Raw genomic sequence first — 15,755 nt, 5'->3', positions numbered from 1 at the left:
GGAAGAGTCTGTTTTCATGAAATAATCCCAGGGAAGATGAAGTCACATCTTCACCCCATGACAAGCTCATCACTAAGAAACCGAATGGGTTTTCTTTCACCTCCCACCAAACTCTGAACGTAACCAGGCCCACCCACTTGTGAACCCAAACTGGCACACTTCCTCCAGCCAGATAACCCCTGGGTGAGACAATGGGAAAATGTGATCCATTGCTTGCATTCCTGTTGCCCTAGTTGTGGTATTTCCGCTGATCAGCAAATTGTCTCCGTTTGTACTCAGGGTTCTGCATTTGTTTACTGAGAAAATATCCGGTTGCCTGCCCCTGTGATCTGTCAAAGGCTGGGTGCATCTTTGAAGGCAGCGAGGTGAAAGCTGCTGAGAAGAGAGTGATTTTTTGGGTTTTTTCGGTGCCCACTGTGGTTTCTTGACTACCTTTTAAAAATATGTTTCTTGCTCTTTACAATTAACAAAAGCTGGGTGTTGTGCAATGCAAAGAACAATACACTCAAAAAGAAGATTTTATTCTGAGTGAGAAAAGGAGTTTGCCTGCAATGCCGTGGGATTGATGCAGAAAGGAATATATGAGAGAAACCTAAATTAAGTCCCTTCAGCCCAGGGCCGGGGCAGAAGAGAAATTTGAACTGTTCTGCCACTTGTTTTTTACTTCTTTAGATTTTTCACTCTCCTGTATCCTCTGAGCTCTGATGTCTCCAGGACAACCTTGTCATCAGAGAGGAAGAGGGAACAGAAACACCCAGAGAACTGCAGAAAACATCATCATCATCCGGAGAAGGAAAGGTTGCATTGTGGTTTCTGTTCATTATCTACCTCAGTAGAAACAAGAGAAAATTCTTGGAGTCCAGAGCAGCAAAAAACAGTTTCAGGGAGAGAAAAAACGTGTCAATGTCTGTGAAAGTCATATCCCCCTGTGGAAAAGAAAAGCATAATATGCTGGTTGTAGTCACCATGGTGGCAATGGCAGGCTGCAGCCTCAGCTCAGCCACGGAGAAACCCATGTGGAGATGAGCAAAAGTTCCAGGCTCCAGCAGATGTGAACACAGGTAGTCCCAGCAGGTAGATCAGATCAGATGTACAGTGTCATCTCCACTGCATTTTCCCTATACATGTGAGGGGACACCTGCCCATCCAGACATCTTCTCTGCCATCCTCCAGAGCAGCAAAGAACAATAGAAAAAAAGCAACAGGGGTTGGCATTGGGGTGTTACTGTCCCTCTGAGCAACCGTGTTCCAGAGGTCACTGTCCCCTGTGCCCCTTTCCTCCTTACCCCCTCACCTCCCTGCACTTCTGTACAATCCATGGTTGCACCCAGGGCCAGCCTTTTCCCCAGGGGACTGAGGTGGGTGGAGATCAGGGAACAGCAAAGAAACAAGCCCCAGTGACCCTGAAAAGGATGGAGGGCCCCAAAGGGCATGTGTCTTTCATGCCACCTCTGGGTGGCAATGCCAGCCGAGCTGTGCTGGGCCACAGAGAGCACCTGGCCTCAGAACTGCTGATGCTGAGCTTTGCTGTAGCTACGAAACCACAAATGGCACTAGAAACTTCTTGCTGTGAAGGCTGCACCTACTTCCAACTTCCTAAAAATAGAGCCCGGTGTGGGGAGGCCCACAGCCCCGGCACTGCCGAACAAGCCCCTCTTGCCTGAGTCACGGCGGAAGGGAGCAGAACATCCCGTGCCTTCCGCCATTCTCAGTCAAGGGTCGAAAACTGCTCTCCCTGCACGGGGTGCAGGGGCCTGCTCCCATCAAAACCGCAGTGAAACGCCCTGGCGGGGCTCTGCCTTTTCATGTTGTGAAAGGAGGGGAGTGGGGGAAAGCAAAACCCGGGGAGGCTGCAGGGCTGGTGGTGACACCGCTGCCTCCCACGGTGCGGCGCGATGGGTGGGTGGGGAAGGTCCTAGCATCACCTCTGCATCTCTTCTTCCTCCCTGCCTGCCCCATTGGGACAAAAGGCAGGTGGGACTCCCTGTTCAGCATCTGTGTGGGACACACAAACAAACCAAAATCCTCAAGGGGAGAGGGAGGATGCTGCTGTTCCTCTCCTCACTGTGGGGCTTAGCCCCTGGCAGCCATGACTGCAACTGGTGCCAAGCACTTGCTGGGCTCTACAAACAAAACTTGTCACTACCCAGCCTTGCCACAGCAGAGCCACCTCAGCTCCCACCACCCCACAAGGGTCCCTGGCCGCCAGCTGGGATATGCCAATGGATGAAGGCATTGTGCCCCATGGACAGTTTCACAGCTCCCAACCAAAGTCCAGGATGAGATGCCATGTGCAGTGCTGGGATGGATAGGTTCCCAAAGATTTCTTGTGGGTTCATGTCCTGGGAGGTCGGGTAAGACACAACTTGAGTCAGCTGTTGTTCTACTCAGCCTTTCTCTCCTTTCCCTCGCTCCAAAGGCAGAGGTTTGCAGTGAGCCCTCACCATGGCTGAGTCCTGGGCTGATTGTGCCTGGTTATTCGACTGGGGCTGCGCAGTGACCCCACAGGAAATCATTTGGATCCTCATTGGAAATTACCAAGACATGAGCAACATCCTGAGGCAGATTTGGCAGCCTCTAGTTCAATATTTTGCCTGTTTATTCTCCATTACACCACAATCTCCCTGCCAAGGCAATAATGCAATTTATTCATCTTTCCTCAAGCCTTTCACACACTGAGCTCCACAAGGTTCCCATCAGAGGGCTTTCTTCATCACTATGGGAATCACATCTGTGGCTCTTCACCCATCTCCTTTCAGCCTTTGCTGTCATTTCTCCACTCTCCTCGTCAATCTTTGGATCCCCTGGGGGGCTTGTGCTCCAACCTCCAGATAACTAGGATGCTGTTGGGGTCACACACAGCCCCAAGGTGAGCAAGAGAGAGTGGCACTGCTGTCAGTGGCAGGAGATGACCCAGGCAGGGTGAGAAGCCAAAGATGTGAGGGGCAGACAAGGAACACTGCTCAGGCCTGAGAGCTTAGGGCAGGAAACCCTCAGCCCCTACTTGAGCCTAACCAACCCCACGGAGAAGGCAGCGCTGCTGGCAGCGGGAATCTGTGCTCAGGTGGAAATTGATATGCAGCCATCTTAGTCTGGGAGCCCAACCAAGACACTCCATGCAAGGTCAGAGGCAGCAAAACCAATCTTGAATCTCTTGCAGAGCAATGCAAAGGCAGAGCAGTGCTGCCTTCCATGCATGTATAGACACTGCAATGGTGTCACAGAGCCCTTTTGCCTCAGAGCTGTAAGCCGGGGTGCTCTGAGCAGGTCATGTTGGCATCACATGAGCCCTTTTCTGTCTCTGTAGGACACGAAATAAACCACACTGACTCCATGATTTCTCAGAAGGCAAGAAAGAGAGGTTTATTCAAAATGCAATTTCTTTATACACTATTTCCAGAGACCAGTATGATTAGATGGTAAAGTCAACACCTCTTCAACCACATCGGTTAAACCAGAGGGCCATCAAGAGGTCCCTCCTCTAAAAGGAATGAATAACAAAGATATAATTAAAGAAACATCTCTTTTTGTTTACAGCAAATTGCCTGGGAAAAGAATTTCACAAACCAACACATCTGAGGCATGAAATCAGGGCTACACTTTCCCTGCATATTTCCACTCCTGTCACACCTGTGGCACTGTGGGATGTGTGGGAATGTTCAGCCTGGCTCCAGTCCCAGCCTGCTCCTTGGCCAGGCTGAGTATCTCCAGCCTTGGGGCATCATCTTGGCAACAAATCCACTATAAAATCCTTGTGAACCTGTGAGAGGAACAGCAGAGAGCAGAGAACAACTCTGCCATCTACTGATTCCTTCAGCTCCTCCCCCGCCCCATCCATACCTCCATCCCTGCCTCACACAGCCACCTGGAAAATGGTGGCTAAAAATGAAGGGTCTCCATGCTGGGATGTTGTGGGCCTGACATTGGTCTGAACTTAGGCTTCAGGCTCTGCCAGTGTCTGTGTGAAAGGCAGACGAGCAACTTTCTCATGTTAGCCTGAGAAATCTAAAGGAGGAATTCAAACAAACCTTGGGAAGTGAGAAACTATCTGCAGGTGGTGTTTTTCCAACATGTTTACTGGAAAGAAATATTTACAAAAGAGTGTAGACGCTGAATAACCAATCATGTTCTTTGTACCGAACTACTCTATAAAAGTAGAATTCAGAAGAATAAAGTTTGCTCTCATCTTTACCATCATGGAGAGTCATGTTGTTATTTCTGTGCAGTCCGAAAACCATAGCAACATCTGGTGACCTGACGTTTTCGAAGAAGTTCAGCGCAGCCAGGACTGATTCATGCAGCAAAGCTTGAAAATTCTACCTGCCTCCTCAGAGAGGTAAGCGAAATATCTCCACGTTTTTTCTAAAGAATGCTGGTCCTGCTGACCATGGAAAAAGATCAATCCTGCCAAAAGACAGCAGGTCGGACGGCACCCAGCACAGCTGGACTTTAATTTCTAGAAAAGACAGCCGGGCAGAGGTTCCAGAAAAACCTGGGGAACCCCTCTCCTGAGAGAGGACAGCTTGTGCCTTTCCTGACAAGAGCAGCTGGAATTCTTCGCTGCCGACAGCTTGCCCAGCGCTCCCCCGACCTCTTTCGGTTCTGTCTGGCCGAGATCAAAGCGAGCGTCTGTAAGCCTCTCCCGGCCGGCAGAGACGGCGCTTCCTTGGCTTTTCCTTCTCCTTTCTTCATACCACGGATGGCTGGCAGTGGTTCCTGCGCTATCATCCACTGCGACTAGTCTGTACCGTGACTTTAAAAGATGCTAGCCCGTCCAAGATACAGCTGGTCAGATTCCGACCCGGAGTGTGACACAACAATCCTTTCCTCGTCGGCGTGGCCCAGCATCTGGCCTGCGGACGGGACCGGGATCGAAAACCTTTGATCCCTCTGTATCCTTCTGTGTGTTCAGGGCGAAAAGTTCACTTTATGAGTGTTTTATGCTTTTAACGTTACCTGTGCTTGTTTTTATGATTGCCTGTGTGAGTTTAGGGCTTGTCTTTCTTTGTGTCTCTGTGTTTTAACTTTGTTCTTTCCCTTGTGCGGGGTGGGGGGTGCGGTGAGACAGGCATGGCAGCACGGATGCGATCTCCCTGCCTTCTCTCTCTCTCACTCGGGTTTTCTCCCGCCCTGCTCCAGGGCGCTGCAGCGGCTGCAAAATCTCTCTCTCTCTCGTTTTTCCGTACTCGGTTTCCCCCCCTCCCCACAGGCGCGCGGGTCGGGCGGGCGCGCAGATCCCTTCCCTGCGCGGTGCCTCTGAGACGGGCGGCTTGGAGCAGCTTTGCCTCTTCGTCCCCCCCCCCTTCCCCCCAGGGCGGTGAGGGGGCCACCGGCTCTCCGCTTGAGACAGGCGGCGGCAGGGCGGCGGCGGGCTGAGCTCTGCCGAGCACCGCTCCGTTGTCCCCTCCCCGTTTCCCCCCCGGCGGAGGTTTTCTCCCGCCGTGTGCAGTAGCGATGAGAACAGGGGCCAGCGGCCACTGCCCCGCCGGCACACACTTCATCGCTGTTTTCATTTCCTTCCCGCGTGAATTTGCACAGCAAGTCGTCATAGGAACGGAGGAGCGGTCTCCTCGCTCCTTTTCCCCCTTCCCCCCGCCATGAGCGGCGGGGTTCGCTCCCCCACTCCTTCCCTGCGGGCCGAGCGGCGACTGCGAATAGGGCACGAGGAACTTGCCGTTCCTCTAGACAGCGGATAATGCTGTAGGAGTTGCTTCGCTTGAATTTTTTTTTTTTTTTTTACATAGAAATGGGAGCCACGTTTGTTTGGATTTCCCCCAGCTCTGCGGAGCGGCCCTGGGGCCATTGAGCCCCCAAAGCCCACTCAGGGCAGGGCCAAATAGCTTCACCGCCTTTAAGGCAGGCAGAAGCTTTTTCCTTTACAGAAAAATGGGGGCCACATTTGTTTGGATTTCCCCCAGCTCCGCGGGATGGCCCTGGGGCCCTTGAGCCTCCAAAGCCCCACTCAGGGAGGGCCAAATAGCTTTGTTGCCTTTGAGGTGAGCAGAAGCTTTTCCTTTTAGAGGGACAGTTGATTTTTGTTTGGGTTTTTCCCTCCCCCCCTCCCTCAAAACATTTCTTCTCAAGGCGTCTCTGTGAACAGAATTGGAGCCTTAAATGCCTGTTCATAATAGAAGAAAAATAACAAGAAATACAAAAAACAAATAAGCAACCTTTGTTACCTTTCGCAGATAACACAAGAATTATTAATAATTCTACAGTATAACCATCAGTTATGAGTTTTAAGTGTTATCTCAGTTTTTAAGATATTTGATGTGAATTCACTGATATGATAAAGTTATCACAGTTCTATAGCCGGCTGCTACTGCTGCTGCTTCTGCTTCTTCTTCTCATGTACTTTGCTATTTGTCTATAATTGCCTGTAAGACACGTGTCACCCAAGAATTTTTCCTTGTTTTCTAGCTGTCTATGCTAGCTCTGCATTCATGATTTTCTAAATATTTTCAGATTTCCAGACAAGGTTATCTGAGTTTGTAAGAATGCCTCCTCTGTCCTGACTGTTTGGGATGCAGTTCCAATCCTGGTCACAGAACATCTCAGGAGCCTGCTGAGCTCAGAGCATCTCTACCCTGACAAATTTAGGAGGTGTCAATTATTGTATTAGTTTTTTATTATAAGATTTTTAAGAAGCTTGTTTTGAAAATTGGTGTAAGGGATTCCTCTGCAGTTAGAGCTGGGCACTGGCCATGCCTTGGCTCTCTCTGGATGGGAATTGCCTATTTGCCCAGATGTTTTAGCAAGAAATTACATGAGTTATTTGACTCAACAATTTGACCTTTAAATATAATAGTTGAATTGATCTTTGAGGTGAACCTGGAATTCCTGCCCGGGAAGGATGAACAGGTTGTCACTGGAAAAGAAGCACTTCAGCTTTTGCAGTTCCTGGGCTGATCAAAATTATTATCAAAAAGATAACATGCAACAATGTAACATTTATGTTATGAACCTGAAGAAAAAGTAATTATGAAACCTGGATGTTGAATTTAGACAATGGAGCCTGACAAGTTTGTTAACTTAAGGAGAAGATGTGCCTGTGTTTTATCATTAGCAGGTTCAGCAGTCGTGTTACCCATCACCTTTGAGGAGTGAAAAGGGACATTGCATAGCCTTAGTGGCTGTCATATAGACTGCAAACATGACCATGTGGTTGGAAGTTATGGAGACAACAAAGTCCTGTGTCAGCAGCATGGTCCTGTTTTCATCGATCATCCTCGAGTCACTCCCTGCTCCAGGCTTCAAGAAGACATCCAGTGATGCTAAGGATCAACATCTTGTCTCAATGGACTTTTTGTTTTCATGTGTTTTAATTTTATAGTAGATGTTGTTTCATTTAAGTTTCCTACATAGATGTAGTTGTATTTTAGGTAATATTTCACGTGCCTTCGGTGTATGTTTTGTAGTTATTAAGGGCTGTTATTTCACTTTGTGGTTTTTGCCTTTCTGGTCTTTGGGATCATGTAGATTTTTTTGGAGTCAGATATCTTTTTATTGATATTTTTATTAATTTTATTATTCCTTTTTTTCTTTCTAGGTGACATCCTACAGGTATCATGGGCCAATTGAGTGACCAGTGGTCCAGTCCTGCACATCCTGCAATGGGTCTTTGCCCTTTCAAACATCACATGCATTTTTGCATATTTAAAAAAAAAAAAAAAAAAAAAAAAAAAAGGGGTCAACTCAGGTTGTCCAAATAATTGGAAAATTAAATCAGTTTGCGGTTGCAGGTGTAATGCAAGGACCACTGTCCTTTGCTAAAAGGCAGAAAAAGCCCTTGTTATCTGAAAGGATGATTCCTAGAGTGATGGATCTTGACAAATTAGACTGCCATTTTTGAGCAGGCTAATGATGTTTTGTTTCTTTCTGTATTAGAATTAGTAAATAGCTAAGCTTGACGCTGGTGCATGGACATGGTTATGAAGGGTCAACACCAAATGCCACAGAACTTCCCTGACCATTTAAGTTGGTGCCCAATGAAAGTTCTGTTTAGTAATTGGTTGATTACTAATGGGACTTCTGGTGTCATGTTTGTCCTTTTTCTCTTGCAAGGGCCCTGCAGGAGAGGACACAGACACAGACGTCGCCCTCAGCAAAAACTAAAAGGGGGAGATGTGGGCCTGACATTGGTCTGAACTTAGGCTTCAGGCTCTGCCAGTGTCTGTGTGAAAGGCAGACGAGCAACTTTCTCATGTTAGCCTGAGAAATCTAAAGGAGGAATTCAAACAAACCTTGGGAAGTGAGAAACTATCTGCAGGTGGTGTTTTTCCAACATGTTTACTGGAAAGAAATATTTACAAAAGAGTGTAGACGCTGAATAACCAATCATGTTCTTTGTACCGAACTACTCTATAAAAGTAGAATTTAGAAGAATAAAGTTTGCTCTCATCTTTACCATCATGGAGAGTCATGTTGTTATTTCTGTGCCGTCCGAAAACCATAGCAACAGGATGTGATGCTACAGGAGATGGCAGAGAAGCCCTGCACTCTGCCTCACATGCTGCCTCACCTGCCCGGTGGCCCAGGGATCTGGTCACAGATCAGGCTGCAGAGCAAAGGGCTTTGTGGGGAAAAGAGCAAAGTAAAGCTGCAAAAGCTGCTGCTGACATAACCTTCTTTGTGCTGATGCCAGGGACAAGACCTGCTTAAAGAAAAGGTCTGGTTTTCATAAAGCACTTATGTTTCAGGAATTCCTCTGTCTGAAGAGACCTCAGGTGCAGGGTTCCTTTGCAAGGAAGCAGCACCTCATGACTGGTGAGTGTCTTGCCAAGGTGCACAATGGCTTTCCTCACAGTCCGTGGGAGCAGGGCTGGCTCAGCGCATGCTCAGCCCAAACGCTGGTGTCCACAGCAGGGAACAGTGGGTGATAGCCCCAGGCCAGCCCCCAGGCCTGACACTGTGCCCAGAGGGAGTGCAAAGCCTGGGTTTGGGCTGAGCACTGATCTTGTTCAGCTGGTTCTGCTTATGGCCAAAGAAATGTAGACAAGCCCCAGACAGAAGTGGGTATCCCCGCTTTTGTAGGAACTCCTGACTGTGGGCTGAGTACAGACATGTGAGCAGCACAATCAGTCATCACAGCCATCAGAGGTGGCCCCAGCCCGGGTGGATCACAGCCAGCAAAGCTCTGACATGCAAGCAGGGCATCTCCAGGAGGATGCTGCAGCACCAGCTCCTGTGTCCTGCTGATACTGGAACCAAAGCCACAACAGTTTCTAGGTACCAGAGGCTCTCACTGGCAGACACAGGGTGCTTCTTGGAGCCCACTGTCTATTTACAGAGGCTGAGAGACCTCAGCTCATCTCACATTTACCACAGGGGCCAGAGGTACACCCAGGTAGTGCTCACAGAGCACCAGCCCTTCTTGAATCCCCATGCCCAGCCCTGCTCCCATCATACTCAGGCTATGATGGGCTGCTGGCTGGAAACCCCTGAATGCATCAGCTGCTTAATCCTTGCCAGAGCTTTCCCATAAGATGTGAAAAAATTGCATAGAAAAACCAGAGAAACATGGCTTGTTCAAGAACTCTGCTTCAGGAGATGATGGGGCTAAAAATACCCCAAAATGAGATGATTACCCACATGCAGGACCCCCAGGATGAAGTCACACCAGAGGAACAAGTTTCTCATGGAGAAGACTCCTGCAGACATAATTCATGCAAAATAAATTAGACACAGAGCTATGTGCCTCATGGGTGGGTGCTACTTATGGGTTCAGATCACCACATCAAACTTCAGGGCCATGGGATTTCAGCTTCTATTCTGGTGCCCAGGCTTATCCAGAGTCTCTGGCAGCACATCCCCATGCCTCCTTGGAACAACCATGCTCTTACTTTGGCTGATGAGGCCTGGCCTGGGGACACACAGACGCTTTTCAGGACACACATTTTCGTTCCAGAGCAGCTACCTAATAAGCCCAGGCTGTTGGACATATTTCTTCTCACTCACTTGAATGAGTCACCAAACCCCAGAGGCTGTAGTTCTCTTTTAGCAAAAAAGCGACCTTATTTCAAAGCGGAAAATCTTTGGCCTAAAATTCGCTCCACACCTGGAGGGAAGTATTACACAGAGGTGATGCAGTCAGAGAGGCTTGAATGCTGGAATGGCCACTTGCTGCAAAACATACTGAAAGAAAAACCTCAAACAGCCTGTTCAAGGAAAACACTACAGGCGCTAAGCCTAAGGACAGGGAAAAAAGGACCATTTCTCCCCAGTGTTCAGGGAGGGGAAGATGAACATGCAACAATCACCATTTCGCTGAGCCACAAGAAAGTCTACCCATATAAGCATTGTGTTGTCACCTCTATGACAGTAATTGGGGGAACCACACCGGAAACCAGGTTCAGTGGTTGGACAGAAAGGAAAGCACACTTAGAGCACATCCTAATCTGTTCCCTCAGCATCGGCTTCCTTACATCCCCTTGCAGGCCATCAGCCAGCCAGGATGTGGATCTGGTTGGGATCTGGGCATATAGATGGAGAGATCTGGAAGGCAGGACGCTCACTTTCTCTTGCTGCCTGTGTCTGGTTGCTTATGACACCTTAGATAAGTCAGTTGGTCTCAGTTTCATCACTGGTGAAATGAGGCATCTCTGTTGCTGGGTAAAGATCCAGAGATATTAACAGCCAAATAGACTCAGCCTATACAGAAAATAATCCCTATGCCAGCGCTAATCTGCAGAGCAATATAATTTCAGAGTGCATTGTATCTCAAAGTGAGGCTGCAGGATAAGCAAAATCTTTTTTTCCCTCCCCCAACTGAGTCTGTGTTGGACACGATGGTAATTGCAGAGTAATATGCAAGCCCTTATGTCAAAGTTTTTTCATCTTACCTTCCACCCCTGTCTTGTTGAGTGGCTGGGCGTGCATCTTGGCAGCAAGGTCAACCCACCACAAGGTCTCAGCCCTCCCATGAGCTACCCTTGAGCTCCTACTCTGCAATGCAGCTCCTGAGGAACATCACTGCCCTTCCTGGCTTCCTTATCCAGGAATTCACCCTAGTTTTCCAGGAAAGCAGCTGAATCACTACTGCTACTAATGATGTGGTGCAATGCTGAGTCTTAGTGCTGCCACAAGCACACAGTTGTGAAGCTGTGTTGCACTGATGTGATGCAGACAGTCTCTAAGTCACAGCCTGGATTTGGTGCAGGAAGCCAAATTTACCCCAAATTCTCTTTGTAACAGTGGAACATGCAGCCTCTGGAGTGGTTATTGGGGTCTTTGAAAAGAGGACTCAGGTGGGGGGTTTTTAAGTTTTGCAGGGCAAAAAAATCAGTGGAACAGAAAGTAGGTTCACACCAGAGTGCCCACCCATGCAAAACTATCATGAACCACAAAACCAGGTAATTACACAATCTCCTTCTAATGTTTACCAGTTTCATTTTCTGAGCACTGGCTGCTGCTTAAAGCAGCCTCAGAAGACTTTAGGTAGAAAGAACCTCTTGGTCTGCAATATCCTGAAAACCTACTGAGCTTGTCCTGGAGGGTAGAAGCACTTGATTTACGTCTCTGAGAATGAGCCCCAACTTTCAAATAATCCTTAAAGCATTTTGTACAAACCCAGAGTTGTCACATCACCTTTCTTCACTTACCTGAGATCACAGGGAGAAGATGTAAAGCAATACTTCCACCCTGTGTGATGAGGATGGACAGGCATCTCCTGGAAGAACGGAGCCTGAGGTCCAAGGTACCCAGAAAGAAGGAAGGGCCAGATTTGATCAACAGCAGGTGACAGGAATCTCTAGGGCAAATGATGTCCTTTTAGCCCATTTCAGGAGCTGCCAAACACTGTCCCTACTGATATCCACACCACGTTCTCCAGGTTCTTTTTGGTCATGGCCAATGGCACTATCACACAGAAAAGAAGGATAATCACTCTTTGCTCTAAGCAGATTTACCAAAACCCGGAGATATACATCTCCAAACTTGGGAAGAAGCACAGTTTGCAATCCCTTCACACAGGTGGGGGAATAATACAGGGTGGGGGCCCCTCTTGCATGGCACAGGAGGAGCAATATTCCCTGGAAACCTCCACAGCCATGTCCTCTTCAATAATATGTGTTCATAGGATGGGGAAACTTTCTGCTCCATCCCAGAATAAGGAGGAAATTTCTTCCTTAACAGCTGCCACTACAACCCTTTGCAGCATGGTGGCTTCTGATGAGTGGCAAGGTGCCAGTGAGTCATTAATGAAGTTATGCCTCAGGAAGAAAAAAAGCCAGAACTCTGCATGGTAAATTAATTGCTCTTGAAATGCCATACCTGTCCTGGGAATATTAAAGTACAAAATTAATGAGGAGCCCTTGAGGGTTTCATACATCTGCCTAATGTGCAGCCTAGGTGAGTACCAAAGCCCAGCACTCCCAGCTCTGCGATGTGATTGAGGCCAAGGAAGAACTGACCAGACACAGTTCCTGATTTTCTGTGTTCAGAAACACAGGGTGTGGTGGTGGCAAGAGTGCTCCTCTGGATTGGCAAGCCACTGCCCAATGGTTTTGGGAGACAACATTAGAGGATGTGAGATGGGTTTCATGATGCTCAGCATACACCATCACATGGAGCAAGGGCAGGATTATGATTCTGGCCCAGCCCAGCTGGAGTTCAGGAGACACCAGGCATAAAAGCTGTCCTTTGATCAAGATCAAAGACACAGTGCTGATCTCCAAGAGCAAGGAAATTAAGGATCCACCTTGTGCATATCAAAGTTTGCTTCTAACCTCCTGCACTGGGGGTTACATCTAGAGAGCTGGATTTAGGAGAGACCTATGCTTCCTGCTGTCCTCCAGAGCACACCTGAACTGGAAGCACCATAGTTTGGTCACACACTGCAACAGAAACTCTTTCTCTTTACTTCACCTTGATTGGTCCTTGCCGAGCTGCTCTACACCTTTCATTTCCTCAGCCCTGAGAATTCACGGGTTTTACTGATGCAGTGGTGTGGCGCTTCTCCAAGCTAAACCTGATGGAAAGTTTGCTTCCCACAGTACACTGTTTGACAGCAGCGCTAGCACACAACATGGCTCCCTGAGAAGCAGTGGTAGCTCTTCGAGCTTAGGAAGAAGATCTGGCTTGCCTGCAGTCTGTTATTGTCACCTTTTGAGGACTAAGGCATATGCAAAGCACTGTGTCTGGAGCAGTATGAACTTTGCATTATCCCTCTTCCACTGGCATTGCACAGGTGGCTTTACCCAGTATCTTCCTTTTTAATCAAATGGCAAAAAGGTATTATTAGTATTCCTTGCTCTAAACCATTAGAGCAAGGAATTAATTATTCTTGGGTCTTTTGCTGTTTATACAGCCAATGGACTGTTCAATGACCGCAGCAGCAGCAGAGTGTGACAAATGTCAGAGCCCTTGGGTTCACTGAGCATCTTTTCATTCTGAACATCTCCACAGCAGATGAGCCTTGTCCTGATGGAGACTCTTGGAATTACCATGCCAGTATCATGACATGGCATCTGTCACCCGGGAGCTGCACATGTATCTCTCACAAGCCCCAGCAGCACCATGAGCACACTCACAAACCAGAGGCAAACCCAATGGCACATGTGGAAATACATCACATACCCTCAGGCACACAGAGTGATAGCTAACAGGTGATGGAATGTGCAGAAGCAGCCAGACACTCGGATTTGCTGTTTTGACTGTTCTCACTCTCCTTCCATCCCAGAGGTGGAAGTAACACCAGGCAGGAGATAAAAACCTCAGAAAGCAAAAAGAGATGCAGCATTTGTTTGATCCAGTGACACAGGGGACTATGCACATGTGTCAACATGGTTGCAGAAAAAATACATGTATAACAGGATGAGATCAAGTAGCCTTCCTGACTGAGCCATAATGGCACAGCTGGACTTCCCAAGTTAGGGGGAGATGGTCATCCTCTGACCCTGCCACCCCACACATCAGCAGCACCCAAGCACAACACAGAAGCCCAGCAACCGCTAGACTGTCACTGCAGAATGAATGATCACAGCACAATCACCAGCACTACTATATTTCCAAAGAGATCAGCTAGGAATACATCAACCTTTTTGAAGAGAGATTTAGAGAGGTCCAAGCTCTGAAAACAAATGAAAAATGATGGATCACACTTACCTCTGGATATTCAGTTACACTTGCATTTTTTCTGAATGCACTGAGCATTCAGAAAAAATGCAAGACCAGACTAATTTCCTAAATGGGCAATAACAGTATCTTCTTTCACTCCATAAAGATTACAGCTCTCAGCATTTCTCCTGTATGCTAGATGAATGAAATAGAGCTACTTGATTTTAGAGCCATCAAGGAACTAGACTGAAGTGATTGAATCCATTACTTTCAAAAGGCTTTTAGAGAAGTCCAGAAAAAAACAGATCTGAATGCAGGTCAGCAAGGAGGGCTCTTAGTTTTACATCCAACCACATTTGATCAGTGAAAACCCCAAAACTGGTTATTATATGAGTAATTTATCCAAACTTTCTTCTGAATAATTGTAAGTCATCAAAGTAGCTGTCAGCTGAGACAGCCCCAAGAACATGCATCAAGAGCCAGTGTAACAGCTTAAGAAGTCCTGCAAATGCTTAGAATGATTTGACTCATTTAATTGCTTAAATCAAGCCAAAATCCAATTTAATTATATCCCTATAAACAAAGAATATGTCACAAATAATGCATCAACAGAAATACATGTTTAACACAAAGAAATAAAACTGGTTCTGTGGCAGATGCTCTTTTACATATGTATTGATTTAATTACAGATTTCTCTCCCTCCTTTCAAGATTGTTAAAAAAGATGAACACAATCCCAGAACTGCACAAACTGAGCCAGAGAGACTAGAGACACTAATTTCTTCCTTTGGTCCTGCCTACAGAGATGCACAACATTACTGCTTGTATTGACATAAATAAAGTCAGAGGCATGGGCAGGACTGCCACAGCTGCAGCTCCTGGTGCTCCCCTGCACCTGAGGGAGCCTGTGTCTGCTTTTATAAGCATAAAAGGCAGAATTGGGCCAGGAAATCCTGGGATTTTCAGTCTTCATCAAAGCAGATTTTTGTGCCTGCTGCAGCTGTGTGTATGAGAGACCAAGGGGTGGATTTGCACAGGGGTATATATCTGGCTCCCGTGCTCCCCAGTTTGCAAAACCATAGAAAGCAGTTTTCCCAGGCAAGGAGGAGTAATAGAGAAGGCTCTTATTTCCCAAAACCCCTCCCTTCCCAAGCTTCTTCACAGAGACAGGCAGCCGTTCTCATTAGTCACTGTTACACGGTTGTTTTGTGCCCTGAAGCCTGTCAGTGTGGGAAAACTGTCTGGAATCAGAGCAGCCTGGCAACCTGCTGCAGCATCAGCACCCTGCAAGATGATTCCAGAGCTGCTTCCCAAACTGTCACGTCTCAACAGTATTTTCAGGCTGCTTTCCTGTGAAGCAAGAAAAAAAACCCCAACCAGATTCCAAACAAATGTGACTGCTTTTTGGGATACCTCTACCCAGCCTGTGGGCAGACAACAGATTTCTTTGCAGGCAGGGGGGTTCTTGCTTGTGCTTGGGCCAGGATGATGCTGCCCAGGATGCCTTGCAGGGATGAGACACTTCCTGATCTTCCCCATTGTCCCACCATCCCACGACTGTTCCTGTGAGAAAAGCTCCACAGCAGTGTGTTTTGAAGGGCAGACCCAGAAGCCTCCTCATCAGACCCAGCTCATCCTCCAGCTCTGTCCTGACTCATGTCCTGTCACCAGCTCATCCATAGCTTGTCAGGGAAGAAGCC

This window comes from Prinia subflava, chromosome Z, assembly GCF_021018805.1.
Source record: "Prinia subflava isolate CZ2003 ecotype Zambia chromosome Z, Cam_Psub_1.2, whole genome shotgun sequence".
In the NCBI taxonomy this organism is placed as follows: Eukaryota; Metazoa; Chordata; class Aves; order Passeriformes; family Cisticolidae; genus Prinia; species Prinia subflava.
This window is presented reverse-complemented; position numbering follows the sequence as displayed.